The sequence below is a fragment of the Mauremys reevesii genome, linkage group 9 (assembly GCF_016161935.1).
Source record: "Mauremys reevesii isolate NIE-2019 linkage group 9, ASM1616193v1, whole genome shotgun sequence".
Lineage (NCBI taxonomy): Eukaryota > Metazoa > Chordata > Testudines > Geoemydidae > Mauremys > Mauremys reevesii.
Genome location: NC_052631.1, coordinates 42,680,653 through 42,695,217, shown reverse-complemented (window position 1 = coordinate 42,695,217; position 14,565 = coordinate 42,680,653). Strand labels below are relative to the sequence as shown.

At 41.7% G+C, this 14,565-nt stretch overlaps 1 protein-coding gene and 1 pseudogene across 3 annotated transcripts in view; one reads left to right on the top strand and one right to left on the bottom strand.

Annotated features, from left to right (window-relative positions):
* Nucleotides 1-14,565, top strand: part of ST6GAL1 (ST6 beta-galactoside alpha-2,6-sialyltransferase 1) — a 123,719-nt gene that overhangs the window by 27,914 nt on the left and 81,240 nt on the right. The gene's annotated exons all lie outside the window — the stretch shown is intronic.
* On the bottom strand, nucleotides 10,272-13,195 carry LOC120372090 (annotated as a pseudogene).

Sequence of the window (14,565 nt, the reverse complement as noted above, 5' to 3'; positions counted from 1 at the left end):
GAAGAGAGTGGGCACTTCTCTGGGCACAATGGCATGAGTCTGATTCTGGGCTGTTTCCTCTCTGCAGAGGTGGAGGGAGGGCACTGAAATTGCTAGGGGATTTATTTATTTTTTTAAGCAAAAATTTAATTGCACTTCAAGTTCAACTCTGGATACTGCATTGCTCTCTCCCCCACCCCCAAAAGCTCCCGCAGTTCCCTAGAGAGAAATCCTAGTTGTTATCAAGTACTTTTAAAATAAAATGTTGCTATAAATAAATTAAATAAGTCCATTCTATCAGGAGTTCACTGCAACAGAGTCTAAAAAAAGAATGATTAATCACCCGTTGCTTCTCCAAAAACCAGCAGTTATTTTCGATGTAGATTTTAGTGGCAGAAGTCTGCACTTTTAAAAAATAATGTAATTCTTTTATTTTTTAAAGACGAAGAATTAAAAGAAAACAAAAGAAACAGAAGATGCCCTTTGTTGTATAGTTGCAAGTTTCCACTTGGAAACTAATAAAGGGCTAACTGTAAATAATCTTCAAGAGTTGAGATAGACATTTCAACTTGCACATCCAGAGAAAGTGGTTTCTTATGAATTTTTGCTGTGAAAGCCTGATCTTTCCAGATCTGTATGTTGTTTGATTTTGAATCTTTAAACTTTGCTCAAAACACTTCCTAAATAAAGGGGTTTGGTATTTATCTATGGGTCCTTTCTTGTATGCTAACACCTGTTCCTGTTGCAAAAACTCCCATGAAATTTGATGTGCTGAATAAGTTGGCAAATGTTGACTATCAGTTCAATATGTAGAAAGAGCAACCCACTGAGATAATGTAACAATCAATACTGCATTTCTATAAGCTCCATGTAATTTTCCCCTTTTGAATATAAATGTGTTCTCTCTCTCTCTCTCTCTGAAGAACATTTTAATGGTTATGTACTGCTGTTAGTACTGGAGTAGTTTCCTTTCAAAAATACGCTCTGTGTGTGTGTTACTTTAAAGAAGACCAATAGAGATTCTTGATTTTCATATTGCATGCATTGCTAGAAGGTCTCAGCTACCAAGCTTGTACATACAGTTTTGGATTTTGTTTGCAGATTTCAGTTAATAGAATGCTACATACAAATACTTCACTTCACAAGTATACTCCAGATATTTTGTTTTGAAACTGACAGATTGAACATTTGATGTTGCCAGACAGCAGGAGGACTGAATTTTTAAATTTGTTGAACTTGAGGGTTTAAATACGCTACTGCTTGTAGATCTTTGAAAGTATTCACCTCTGGACCAAATTCTGCCATCGTTGGTTAAGCAAAAGTCCCATGGACTTTCTGCTCAAGTGAGGAGCACAGACTTTGGCACTGGTTTAAATTGCTGCCATAACATTAATGAAAAGTACGGTTGGGTTAAACTGTACTCTATAATGTGAAGGTGATGATATTGTTTTGATGGCAAAAATCACCAGAAGAACCGTGTGACTGTACTAGACAGAGATGATAGTCTGATCTTGAAGTGTTTTATCTCAGTTTCAGAAAAGAATATTTTCAATTAATTTTATATATTAAATTTTCTCCATCCCCCCCTTTGTAAAAGCATAAACATGAAGGGGCAGAATCTCAGCTTGTAAATGAAGTTATGCGTATGTATTCCTGTGGCTTTGCTACCTCTTTCTTGCCCTCCCCCCCATCTTCTGTATATGCCCATTTGTAATGTTCCACCCTTTGCATCACTACCACAACCTCTAACACTACCTTTTTTATTCTTCTTTTTGTATTATTTTTGGGAGAGCAACAGCAGGGGAGGATTGGGGGCCTCTGGCAGTGCCATATGTAGAGACCATTTTCCCCTGATGATGAATGGAGCCCAAACTGGTAATTGCCACAACCTGCCAAAACATCTTTGCACACAAGTCTCATCTATTGATGTCAATACTACTCTGGGAATAGAGTTTTAGTTAGGTGCTGCAGAACCAGTAGAGGAAGGATTAACCTGTGTGGCTCTTTATTTTTGCATTTAGCAAAGGAGTAGATAATCTAGGATTTTTTCCACCCTCCAGAATTATAGTAGTATTAAAGAAGGTCAAATGAGGGGCCTGGAAGTTTTCTGGAAGTGTGTTTGGTTCTTTGTTCTCTTCCACACCTTCCTAGAAGCGTAATTTGTTTTCAGCTGAAGCCACTCGTTTGAGTTAATTATGTATTTTATTATTTAATTCCTAGTATAGTTCAATTTGTAGTAGCCTGTAGATACTTCATTGTTAGACAATTTTTTTATATGTTTATTTTAAAAATCAGACTAGAGTTAGGAGAAATGTCAGTTTACCCATTTAAAACATTTTAAAAAAAATCTTCTCCGTTCTTTGTCACTTTTTGGAGGTGGGCCAAATCCAGTTCACATTACTCACATCCTTATTTTAAGGGAAGTCACAACAGAATACAAATTGGGAAAATGAAAGATGAATTACTGGAATTAGTGGTTTCATTAGAGGGAGTGTTTTTGATAATCTCACATAACTGTTTACTGTAACTGATATAATCACTGCTAGCATTAAAAACAAAACATCTGATAGGGACAAATGTCAGAAAAATCCCATAGCTGTTGACCATAATAGAGTAAAGATTGTTTCTGAGCTCTGGGTGAAAAAGAGGATTTCAAAAGGTCTTATTGTTAAATGTTGTGAAAAGCCTTTCTGCCCGTTGAAATAAGATTTTCTAGCATAAGGTGCAAGCCCTCCATTTTATAAGTATCCTTGCATAAACTGTGTATTTTCATAATTTAAGACACATTTAAGAAGCAGCTTAAATCTTTGTTTGTTTAAATAATTCAGCAGCATGTCATCTTGTCCAAAAATAGCAGTGGAGTTTCACGGGCATTACTCAAGGGTGGAAGATGCAGATTACAGAAAATGAATTCAGATAGCTGAAAAATAGATATAACTTCTAGTGCACATATTCCTTTTCTGTCCTTCCATGTGTTACACTCATGGCTAAAAGAGGGTTAAATAAGGATAAATGGACACAAATCAGAAAATACAAAATAAAACAATGCACAAAACAAACCAAAAGAAACAACCACACAACCTGCACATTAGCAGATTTTTTTTCCAAAAAAAAAAAAAAAAAAAAAACTAGAGAAAGACAGAGAGAGAGAGCCTGCTGAGCTGTTCATCTCAATTTTCATTTACATCACTCAAAAGAAGACTTTAGGACTAAACAAAATTACAATTACCAGTACAGTTTCTCCCCTTTTGGTTTCACACCTCTGCTGAACAGGGCCCCATCCTCCCCTCCTGATTGAAACTCGTTATTCTCTCTTGCTTTGCTTGCTGCTTATATATATATACCCCCCCCCCCCTTTTCTGCACTGCTCTGTAAGAAAAAGTGGTGTTGTTCACCAAAGCTCATGCTACAAAACATCTGTTAGTCTATAAGGTGCCACAGGATTCTTTGCTGCTTCTAAATAAGGTGAGTTACTCACTCTCTTATCTGTGCTGTAATGCGCATATCACAAGCCAGTTTACAAAAAGATTGCACCCAACTTTCCCATTTTGCTGGACCTGCACTAAATATTCGCTTCTCGGCCTTTTGGCTGGGAAAGCATTATCTAAATTGTATCTGCTCTACACCTGATATACTCTCTAGTTTCCCCTCAAACATTTCCCTTTTGCTTAGCACAGTAGAAGAGGACGTTAGTCAATGAAAGGAATCCCTTAAATTGAGCAGGAAGCATGGATATTGATGATTTTATACAATTATTATATAATTATTATTTTTCCAAAAAATATAGTTTTTTTTCTGTCCCTAACACTTTTTCCCATCCCCTTCCACATTTTTCAGATTATTGTCTAACTTTGTGCAGGGTAGGCCCAAGGCTAAGTGAAAATTATTACAATGGAGCAAATGCAACGAGAGACTGGCTATTTCCAGTGCTCAAGCTTAACTAGGAAGGGGGACATCTAAGTATGGTGACCATATTTTCTCCAAGGGAAAATGGGACACCACCCGGGGTCAGCCCGAGGCCCCCGCATGCCCCCCAAATCCTCCATGCCTCTTGCCCGTGGGGCTGGCCCAAGGCCCCCTTGCTCCGCTAGCCCTCCCATGCACAGAGCTGGCCCAAGCTCCCCAACGCCTGCCTGCGTGGGGCTGGCCCGACCCTCTTTCTCTCCCCTTGCCCACAGGGCTGGCCCAGCCTGAGCTACTCTCCTGAGCCCTCCCTCCAATGCAGAGCTGGTGTTGCTGCTCGAACCCCACTTTTTTGGGAAAACTGCGCATTTGTCCAGTTTGCTCTTTTTCAGCTGATCAGTTGGCAAGAACAAATGGGACAAATGCCCAGTGTGATGGGTTCTCCCTGGAGTGCCACCTGGAACTGGGGTAGTACTGAGCCCCCCTGACCCACCAGCCTGGGCTTCTTTAACACTGTACTGCTGTACAGCCTTCACTTTACCAGCATACATACAGGTAAGGACACATACAGATGCTGTGATCAGCTCAGTATAGGGAGGCACAGCTAGGGCACCTCCCAGTTCCTAAGGCACGCATCACCTCTTTGGAGTGTAAACCTAAAATTATACCATCTTGCACTGCAAGTTTAAGTTTATTAACTACAAAAGATAGATTTTAAGTGATTATAAGAGATAGCAAATGCATCAAAGCAGATTACCTAGCAAATAAAACACGCATACTAAGCTTAATATACTACATAGATCAGATATGAATAGAAAATTCTCACTCAAAATATGATGCAAGCAGGCTGCAGGCTCTTAAGGGGCAGGTTGCACTAACTTACAGCTTGGAATCCCCAGGTGTTTCATTCACAGGCTAAAAAAATCCCTTTAACCTGGGTCCAGCACTTCCCCCCAGTTCAGTCTTTGTTCCTCAGTTGTTTCCAGGAGTCTCTTTGGGTGGAGAATCAGTGAAGAACCCTGATGATGTCACTCCCCTGCCTTATATAGCTTTTGCATATGATGGGAACCCTTTCTTTCAAAGCTTGGTTCCCATGCCAGTCAGTGGAAAAACACTGGTATTCCAAGATGGAGACCTAGTCACATGTGCCTGTAATGTCATGGCAGCCATGAGTCAGAGGCTGTTTGTAGCATCCTCAGGAGCCCTCGGCCCCCTGCGAGATAAACTTCTTCTAAGGCCTATTTTTTTCTCTAATGGCCCTTTAACCTGAAGTTTCCTTTCCCAGCCAGCCATCTAGACTGAGTGCATTCTATCTAGTAGGTGTTCCCCAGGTATAAACTGATTTATAATACGGATATATAGTCAATATTTTTAACTTCAGATACAAAAATGATACATGCATATAAGTAGGACAATCATATTCAGTAAATCATAACCTTTCCAATGATACCTCACATGACTTATCTTGCATTAGGTACATTATGATTATGTCATATTCATGTAATAATATCTCTGAAGAATAGGGGGTGCAGTGTCACACCCAGTTTTGCCAAAAAAGTCAGAACAGCCAGGACAGGGCTTAAAAAAAGGACTGTCCTGGCCAAAATGGGATGTATGGTCACCCTACTTCTAAGGCTATGTCTACACTACAGCTTATGTCTGCAGCACTTATGTTGCTCAGGAATATGAATAAACCAAGCTCCCAAGTGACATAAGTTACACTGACATAAATGCCGGTGTGGACAGCACTATGTTGGTGGGAGAACTTCTCCTGCCGACATAGCTTCTGCTTCTCGCAGAGGGGGGTTATTATGCCCATGGGAGAGCTCTCTCCCATTGGCATAGAGCCTCTTTACCAGATACGCCCAGCACTGTATGTGTAGACATGCCTAAAATGTGGTGGGGGCTTAATTCCTTTAACTGCTACTGGGTCCCAATGGATTGGGATTCATCTGTTCTAGTCCAGGAAGAAATAAAACACCATTGTTACAGTGCTACAGCAGTTCTTAATACAGTAGCCTTTTGCAGAAACTATAGTATTTCCAAGGTCTTAAATAACAGAGGTAAGGAATTCTTAAAGACATGGGGTCATTTTGTATCCTCCCAAGGAAATATCTGGGAGAATGGCCCATGAAATTCTTCGGAGGTGTACTTCCTTTTCCCTCAGAAGCGGGAGGGTTTATGGGACTGTGGAGTGGGTTTTTATCTCCTTACCCTGCAGACTTTGGGAATAAACAGAAAAGGGAAGCTCCAGGCTTGGAGGAGCAGCCCTCTGCTATTCCCCTGGGTTCTCCTCCTCACTGGCAGCACAGCTACTTGGCTCATCAGAAGCTGCTGCTTTGCGGGAGACACATATGCTGAGCCTAAGTTAAATAACCTATTTCCTTTTATTTATGTAGCACTCCTAAAGTGTTGGCAGGAACATATCCTTGGCCTGTGGAGGCCAGCATGTTGCAGAGAATGGCACTTTCCTGGCATCAGCCCCTCATAGCCCTGAAAATCTGGGGTGGACTAACCAAGAAGAGCTCCAACAGAGAGGCTTCTTGGGGGAGGGGGGGGGGTCCCAGAGTGAGGGACAGTGTCACAGAAATGGTGCTCCCCCATTTTGTGTCTCCCAAGCTAGATCTGTCCACTCTGACTCTTCTCCCCTTATGGAAGTGGAGGAGATAACCAGAGCCATATTTTTGTGTATCTTCACGGTACCTCCTTTCTAATAGACAAAATACTCCCAATCTTACTGAGAAAAGAATTCAGTTTCAGGCAGTGGATGCAAGGGATTGAGGCTTTTATTTACAGGCCTTTATGACACATTGTTCCCACTAGGTACCTCTCTGGCTAAATAGGAAAGTGAGTTTAAAATTGTTCCTTTGACTAAGAAGAGCCATTCTTTCTTTGGACATGTACCAAATTCCCTGTAATGTCTGTTAGGAACTCTCAGACATCACCTAACATTTTCTTGAGTTGGCCTTATGTTCCTATAAGACAGAAAGTCCTGTGCAACCAAAGTTTGTGACAAGGCTGTGGCAACAAGGACGCTTTTTATAATAATGAGGTTACTGTTCCTTTGGAAACTTGTTTTAACTTGGTTAAGTCAAACCTTGGAACAGTGCATAGATTTAAACCTGGACTTGTTTACTGAGACTTGAAGTTGTATCGGGACAAATGATAGAAATGCCTGAATTTTAGCAAAGCGCTTGTAGCTGTAACTGACTAAATTGCATGATGTAATTTGGAAATGTGTGTGAGGAAAGTAGGGTTCCCAATTTGAGACAGAGATGGATTACGTCTAGTCATTGACAAAGTGCAGATTTATGAGATCTGGTTTACTTAGTCTCCAGCCATATATAAGTCTTCATCACCAAGTGTATATTTAAAAGTTGTGTCACTTGACTGGCATCATTTAGCTCCAATGCCAGTAGTAAAGGGTATGTGATTGTTTCTGAACTTGCCTTTTACGTAAATTCAGATGTGCCAGTTTAAAAACTAGAATGTGAAAGGGATGCTGTCAAGAACGGTAGGTCCAAAATTTTCATCGACTTCAAGGCCAAAAGGGATCATTGATCAAATAGTCTGATCTCCTGCATAACACAGACTATAGAATTCCCCAGTGATTCATATGTGTAGCCCATCAAATTTCAGGTGAACTAGAATGTCTTTTAGAAGAACATTGATTTAAAGACTCTAAGAAGTAATCGAGAGTCCACTACTTCCTTTGATAATCTGTTCCAGTGGTTTATTGCCCTCACTGTTAAAAATGCACATCTGATTTAGTTTGAAACTTGTTGACTTCAACTTCTAGTCTTTGGCTCTTGTAACATCTTTGTCTGCTAGATTAAAAAGCATCACATCTTCTCCCCCTGTAGGTAATTACAGATTGTGATCAAGGCATCTCTTAACTTTCTCGTTAGCACCTTTGGCTTTCATTGTACGATGTGATTTCCAGACCTCTAGCCATTCTCATTGCCCTACTCTGAACCTACTTCTCTCAATATTTCACGTTAGAAACTCTGTGATTCTGTGTCTCTTTAAACCGGTTATTTAAAGCTGTTTTTCTTAAGACAAAACACTACACATTTCAACACTCAATAACAAACCATCAGTGTAAACAGCACCATCTTCCAGTGCCATGCAGAGGACAGCAGCTGGATGAAGAGAAGCAGGCCAAAGCTCAAGGGAGGCAAGATAGAGGTGATACTGATAGGAAGCACATTGAGGAACTCTCCTCTGTTGAGGGCACCTGTTCATTGGTTATAATGTTGCTTACTTTTGGATTTTTCAATGCTATTCAGTATGCAAGTATCCAAGGTCCCTTGCCTGATATTCGTTGGATTGAGCACTCCATTGGGTTGGGTCAGCTGAGACATACAGGAAAACGTGAGCACTGGAGATAGTCAGAACTTCAGTGGGAGCTGGACCTAGACTAAGGAATCCACTCCTACAAGAAATAAAAATGTCACTGACTTCAGTGGAATCTAATGCAATCCCCGTTTCTTCAGGTAGCTTTTCCTTGTTGGCCCATCTGTGAATCTCATGTGCACAAGCTTGCATGTGCATGCACAGTCACCCATCTCTGTGTGTGTGTGTGTATATATATATTGTATGTGTAAATAATACTGAAAAAAAGTCCACTACCTATCCAAATTTTCCCCTACAGCTGGCAAAGCAAGAGTTTATTTTTGTATTTGTTTTTCTTAGCTACTTAAGCAGGGCTTTAGGATACCATTGCAAAGAAAGCCATGTAAGTACATAGATAGCTATACAGACAGCTGTCTCCACTTGCTATACAGACAGCTGTCTCCACGCTCTCCTAATGTTACTAACCCCACAAGGTGTTAACTTCAGAGCTGAGTTGGGACCATTTAAAAGCTAACTGTATGAGGATCTAAATATCTTAATACCATCTCCTTATGCTTTTATTGTCCTCCCTCAGGATAGGCTGTTAGCCTAATTTAGAGCAGAATGGACTTTGTTATGCTGCCCCAGTGAAAGGAGATTAGGTGGTTTCTGCCCCTTCATTCTTAGATTTTTACCTTTTAATGTCTCACTCTCCTGTAGAAAGTGCAATGGAGAATGGGCTGTTGGCTACTAGGTACTGTACATATCACCTGGGAAAGTGGCTTCTATGCAGGAGTGACAGTAACATAGAAGACTTACCTGTGCGGTTGCCAGGCACCTCGGGTGGAAGGGACAAGGCGGGACTTGGGGGGTCAGCCTCCCTGAGCCAGCCCATCCACGCTGCCTGACCCGCACTGTCCAGGGCTCCGGTGGCGATTTAAAAGGGCTTGAGGCTCCAGCCACTGCTGCAGTAGGGGCATCGGCGGCTGGGAGCCCTGGGCCCTTTTAAATAACTGGCCCTCAGGGAAGCTGCCCCTTTTGCCCCCCAGTCAGCGTCCCTGCCGGTAGAGTCGCCGATGTGTGTGTGTGTGTGGAAAGGGACAGCGATGTTAAAGCGCTTAATGTCGGCTGCATATGGGCCAGTACCGGCAGCCACTTCTTACTGGTACACCGTACCGGCCAACTTTCACCCCTGCTTCTGTGGATTCATGGCAAGGTCTGCATCTTACCCTGGGGAGCTCAGCAGATACTTGAATAATGCGCAGTCTGTTTTAGATCATGGGAGAGGAAGGCTGATTATCAAGTGGAATTCTCTGTCTGCTCTAGTTAGGCAGAATCCCCTGGTTTTTTGTCTGAACTCCTTGTGCTTACTTACAAGAACAGTGACTTTATTTTCAGGGGTTCTCACAGCAGATTTGTTGGTTGCCACTCTGACAGTTTTTCCTGAAATACTTGACTAACTTTAGGGAAAACAAATATGCACATTTACACATGCAAATCATGGTAATTTATTTATGTGGTTGTTTGTTTTTTTTGAGACTCAATAATAAAAATAATGTACAGTTGCCTCTATTCTTTACTGCCTCTAAACACAATAGAAACACAAATAAGGTGCTTTGCGTGTTCTTGCGTATTCACACACGAAAGCTCATGCTCCAAAATGTCAGTTAGTCTATAAGGTTCCACAAGACTCTTTGCTGCTTTTACAGATCCAGACTAACACGGCTACCCCTCTGATACTTGCATGTTCTTGTCTTTTTTGTTGTTTTTTTTTTGCTTTTTTGGTAAAAGGTGGATGTCTGTACAACAATTCTGAACTAAATTTAAAAATGCTTTTACATAATAAAAGTCTAAATAATAATGAAAAACATATCTGCAAATGTGTCAAAATTTCTTTCTTGTTCACAGATTAAAAAAAAATCAGTCCAGTCCAGTAATAACAATGATAATACTGTAGTAACTAAAAACATATTCCTGTTTTATTGTACTTTACTAATACAGTGTGATAATGAAGTTAAGTTCTGGGTTTTAACACATCCATTGTGTGGATCAGACTACTTGCAAAAATTCAGGAGCTCTTTGAATGGAAAGTCTGCAGGATCTTGGGTCTCCTGTGAAACTAGAAGAGAAGCTTCCAGGTTAGCATCAGTGAGGCAGTTTTGGTATTTGTTCTTCAGAAAATGCAGTGCACATAGCACAGTAGAAGAAAAGAGGGACAAGAAAAGAAAAGCAACTTTAGGTAGGGGCTTGTAGGTGTCCTCAAACAGATACACATTACTACAGAACTCCTGTACTGTAATACTGGGCTGATTGAAATATATTTTCATTCTTCCATCACTGCACATTTACAGAATGAGGCATTTGAGACTGCTTAAATCTGAAGAGTCAAAGGAAGCTAATCTGTTTTGTAAGGCAGTTAGTTTGTTTGCTGCCAAAAAGCCTCACCCAGAATTGGTGAATGGGTCGGTCACGAACGAGTACTGACTGAAAAAGTTTCTCTCACTTAAATGATTTTCAAGATCATTCAAGAGGATACTCAGGTATTCAGTTTCAGTGAAATAGACCTGTCGCTGCACATTCTTATCCTGACAGCTGAGAAACTGACTAAGCTCCTAAAAAACTGAAAAGTCTCTTTTCTCAAGTAGGGGTTGGACGATGTCAATGATTGTCTTCCTGAATGTATTAATTACTTCAATGCTGTCAGATATAGTTAGCTGAGGTTTCTGAAGCTCCAGGTTTACGGAAGCAAGTGTGGGTAAAGACTCTTTCAAAAAGAACAAACAGCCATGTGCTTCTGGATCTTGTAGCTTTTGGGACAGTTCCAGCAAAACTGTGTTCAGAACCTCCACGAGCGCTTCCCGGAGCTCCAACAGCCTCTGTTCACTGTCATTAAAACTAAGCCAGTGGACTGGGTTGTAATTCAGCAGCACCGTATGTGTCTCGCAGCCCATTTCACACAACGTTGCCGATCTCCCTTCATTGACATCCCTGGCATTGAGAGCAGTGATGCACTTTTTTACTATGGAATCAACCTCATCCATGTTTTAAATTGAAGCTTCTTGATGGGCAAAACAGTGAAACAAAAAAAAGCTTCAGAGTGCAGCTTTCTTGGAAGCAGTTCAGCACCCGCCTTGTGCACTTACATAGCTGCTGTCCTGTCCACTATCAAGCTGCACAGATTGTCAAAGCTAACACGGCACTCCTCCATTCTTGCCTGAACCCATTGAAAAATGTGTTTGCCAGTTGGCCTATCACTCAGGCTCACCTGACGTAAAATACCTTCAGAAGAACAATGGTGGTCACAGTCCAAAAAGTTAACGCATATGATCACCTTGGGATTCCTCATGACATCAAGGCTCTCATCCAAGCACAGGCTGTAGAAAGGGCTCACTGTGACTTTTTCAGCTGTTCTGATTTGTAGAAAATTTGCCAGATCTCATGTGTTCCTCTGTAACATGTCATTGCTCAGTGGTATATCTCTGAGAAGTGTATTTTCTGGTTGTACAGCCAGAACAGTTTTCTTCATGAATGCTGCTTTCCCGAATGGTTTTCTTGCTTTCCCCAAAAGTAGTGCAACTTTAAAAGTAGCCACCTGTATCTGATCCATTTTATTTAAAAAAAAAAATCTCTGAACTGTCACTGTTGTTTTTCAAGCTTGTTTTTTGCATTGTTTAACAGCATGTGCCTCTGAAATTCACTGTGGTAATTCTGTTCAACGTCCCCTGCACGAATGCTATAGTGACATTGCATTGCAGACATTTTAATTTGATGCATTTCTTTTGTACAAACAGCGCACACTGCAACTTGCTCAGAAATGGAATCAGATATCTTCAGAAACACAAAATTGCATTTCCCACTGGTCCTGAAATGTTCGTTTTTCTTCCTTCTGTGTTTTCCTTTTCTTAGCAGCAGGTGGCTCTCTGGGGACCATCTCTGTATCACATTTAGGATCATTTTCTCGAACTGATTTTTTAAAAAAAACTTTCCGATATCCATTGGCATTTTTAACTCTTCCACCTTCTGTCAAGAATGCTCTCAACCTACCCAAACACCACACAGTGATCTTCCCAACAGTGATGTTGGCCAATAGCCGTTTACAGAGCTACGGTAGCGCGAGATGTAAACATAGTGATTAGTCAGTGAATATGCTTTGTGACTTGAAAAAAACCCATGTCTTTGTAGTTCAGCTCTGTCTGTACTGAACTGTAATATTTAGAAGGGAATCAGTGCGCATTATGATTTATTTTGTTTACAAAGTGACATTAATAGGTAACAGCTCAGTGATTGTTGCAGCACTTTGGAGGCTGTCATAAAAATCTGCAGGTGACTGGAAGCAGCCACAGTGCATTTAAGGAAACACTGATATAGGTTATAGAGCTAATGAGCAAGACCAACACAACATGCCTCAAACCCTTCATCACAGCTTTCTGGTCAGCTTTCTCTCTGCTGCAGTTTGTGAAAGCTGTGAACTGTTACAAGTGCTGCAGCTGTTAGCCTACAGATTTGAGAAGACAGCACTGCTTTGATCTACACTCCTTTATATTCTGAAGTTTAGCATTGCAACAAAAAGGCTAGGACCGTAGCTTTTCAAAAGGCCCAGATTCTGCAGAAGCTGATAGGATTGGCTTCCCCACTCACTAGGGAAATGTTCGACAGCAGGCAACTAGTTTTCTTTCAAGTCCCGCTGGATACATCTTTTAGTGCCCGTCAATATTTTTTTTTGTGTCTGTAAAGTGCCATGCAAACCTATGGGTCTATATCAGTGTATTGTTTTCAGACAGCAGATGAGTCCGTTACTGTTTTTTATTATTATTAACAGTGCTTTCAGACACCTTCAGGATCCATCTGAAGGCTCTGCTCCATATACATGATAAAGGGACACCTCCCACCTCTTGTTTAAAGGTCAGATTAAAAAAAAAAGATGTTTGTGCTCACAGAAAGATGTGTGAATTTGCACACTCACCACAGTTGCATCCATGACTTGTACATTTGTGTGTGCAAATAGGTACTTGGATACCTGCATGCTGGATATATGTGTGCAGTTGTGGTAGGTAGTTGCCCTTGCAAATGTAGATGTGCAAATGTGCATTTTTGTCTGCAGATCTCAGACATTAAATATAATTTGGCTCTGTGAGCTCTAGGAAGCCCATTCTCAAAAGAAACAATTGAGTTTGCAGATTCATTTTCTTCATATAATTCAGTGACTTGTGGTTTGATTCTTTGTAGCTTCTAAATGGCTTGTTTTCTTTAATCAGGTTTGCCATCACCTCTCCAGTATCTTCCTCTTGCATGATAAGCCACTGCAGAGGCCTGGATGTCTCCCAAGTTTATAGCTCTGTCAGCAAGTTTATCAAGTTTTGAATTTAATTCTCTGCTGCAATTTATTCTTTTCTGTTTCATTAGTAAAGTCTGCACAGAAACCAGTGAGGGTTCCAGGCAAGATGGTACCTTGTTTACTCATATTGCCCACTGGCTTTTCAAACATTCCTTTAGTGTCTCCAGGGCCGGCTCCAGACCCCAGCGCGCCAAGCGCGTGCTTGGGGCGGCGTGCCGCGGGAGGGCGGCAGGCGGCTCCGGTGGACCTCCCGCAGGCATGCCTGCGGATGCTCCACCGGAGCCGCAGGACCAGCGGACCCTCCGCAGGCACGTCTGCAGGAGGTCCACCAGAGCTGCAGGACCGGCGACCGCCAGAGCGCCCCCCTGCGGCGTGCCGCGCTGCTTGGGGCGGCGCAATTCCTAGAGCCGCCCCTGAGTGTCTCTCAGCTTTTTATCTAATAGAAGCTGGCAGTGGAGGATGGCACCACTGCTCCCCCACTGAGGCAGCGCGGGGAAAGGAGATAACCTTTCTGTTTCTCTCCTCCACAGGCAGTGAGAACTTGTCTCGGTACAGTGGAAATATGCAAATACAGAAATACATTGCTCTATGTTGTGCTCTGCCAAAATTATGCTGGCAACATTTATTTCTTTTGGGAACCTGCAGCTGCCAAATAGCTAGTAACTAAGATATGCCTGTAAGCTACTGCGACAACCGCAGGACATAAATCTAACTATAGAGCTGGTGTTACCTCTGCAGGGCTTTTAAAAACCATCCTCTCTATAACCCCCATAGAGATAACTGTTCTTGTTATTTGAATGCAGTTATCCTGGTGAAAGTGTACTCTGGATCATGGGTATAAAAAGACATCGTAGGTGCTGATTCAGTGCTAGATTGTGGCTGGCATTGTGCTGGTGAACAAGAGGTCAGATGGCCTTGTCCACCTGCGTAGGTGCCAACCAGAGTCTTATTCTTTGCGCTCTTTGAGCACTGGAGTCTGATCCAATGGAAGGACTTCTCATTGACTTCAGTGG